The following is a 1,607-nucleotide window of genomic DNA, read 5'->3' on the forward strand; positions in this document are numbered from 1 at the left end:
GATAAGCTGCCTCTGTCTGGGCCTGGAGAGGGAGAAGATAGGAAGGCTGAGAGGGAAGGTTGCATTTACTCCCTGGGTGCATCTTTATATGTCATGCAATGCAGACTTTTAACCCTGCAAGAACCATATGAAAAAGCAAACAAACAAACAAGCAAAAACAGAGAGATTGTGATCATTGGGAGACTTTTCCCAGGCCTATCCTTCCTCATTTCCTCTTGGCTCTCAATGGTTTATACTCCTTTCGCTTTGTACCTGAGTTTTGTTAATTTCTGAATAAGTAACTTGAGACGCTCCTAAAAGAGTAGACTCAAAACCCATATTGCACCATAACTAGCAAGATCCGACAGTATACCCAGTCCCATGTCCAACTTTCTTTTTCCAGAATGACCCCGCAGACTCTCACTGCACCAGGGAAGGTGATAGACACTGTGCCTGGCCTTTTGGGGCAAGATTTATGTCATTTATTAAGGGCCTTTGGATCCACTACCATAACCCCAAACACCAAATATACATTAGCTTTGGTAATTTTGGTACAAGAGCAAGCACAGGAAGGAAATGGTTTCAAGTTGGCAAAATTGAAGCAGCCACCAATTTAGGGGAAATATTACTGTCTCTTTAAAGGCAAACAGTTCCTACACTGGCTCCACCCAATCTGAGCTTCCTTGCTCAGTGGTTTAAGAGGGTGTGAACACTTTTTCTTCAGTTAAAACAAAAGCACAAGCTGGAAGAGTGTCTTTGGAGAAAATTTGAGAACTCATCAACTGGTTGAAAAGAAGGTGAGTCTGGCTGAGAAGCAAGCTGAAGGATGAGAGTTGTTGGGGAAATAGGTCCATGGAGTGTACATGGTGTGGGTTCTGGGCCCAGGAAGGACGGAAGGACCAGCCAGAAGTACAGCAGAGGCAGAGGGGCATGTTGTCAGGGGGCATGCTGTAGGAGGGGGGCGGAGGGAGTGAGGGAGTCAATTAGCACAATGTTACATGTCTCATATTTAACAGGACACATTTGTGCTGACTGGCGCACCTTCATGCATTTGCTGCTCTGATACACACTGAGGCTGCCTGACAAACCTTCTTTTTCCCTGGATAAGAAATGAGTGTCCCCAAGGCAGGTCTTTAGAGCTTGAAGGCAATTTAGAGACTGACCTCTCTAACTGCCTCCTTTTACTGAAAAAAAAGCAGGATCCCAGAGAGTGTGGTGATTCTAGGGGTTGCCCACATCACTAAGGCCAGAGGAAATCTACACTGCAGTTTGCTGAATCCTTTTCATCATTCAGCAGAGAGAAACTCTAACCTGAGTAAGTGTGACATGTGAGGTGAGGAGGGGGTGTCATGGGTAGAGGTGGGCTATTCTGCAGGGACAATGTATATGAAACCCTCAACTTAATGGCCCTAGTTGCAGGCTTCCTAAAAGTGTTCTGTCCGGAAAGAGTGTGTATTCTCCTCCCTGCCCTCTCTTGATCTAGCTCTGATTCCATGTAATTTTAGAATCCTGGGTCTGAGAAGACACTGAGAGGAGGCCAATGTGTGCAGTGGTTAGGAGGGAAGGTGGTAGTCAGACAGACTTTGAATTTGATGCCCTGTTCTGCCCAATACCTGTTAGCACTGTGA

At 45.9% G+C, this 1,607-nt stretch overlaps 1 protein-coding gene and 1 pseudogene across 1 annotated transcript in view; one reads left to right on the forward strand and one right to left on the reverse strand.

Moving 5' to 3' along the window:
- Positions 1–1,607, reverse strand: part of LOC102249130 — a 174,399-nt pseudogene that overhangs the window by 24,845 nt on the left and 147,947 nt on the right.
- LOC102248227 (GTPase IMAP family member 7) overlaps positions 703–1,607 on the forward strand; it is a 12,784-nt gene continuing 11,879 nt past the window's right edge. The window contains exon 1 of the mRNA XM_014539641.1: positions 703–776. The gene's annotated coding sequence lies outside the window, so the exon portion shown is untranslated. The remainder of the gene's footprint in view (positions 777–1,607) is intronic.

This window comes from Myotis brandtii, unplaced genomic scaffold, assembly GCF_000412655.1.
Source record: "Myotis brandtii unplaced genomic scaffold, ASM41265v1 scaffold224, whole genome shotgun sequence".
NCBI classification, from domain to species: domain Eukaryota; kingdom Metazoa; phylum Chordata; class Mammalia; order Chiroptera; family Vespertilionidae; genus Myotis; species Myotis brandtii.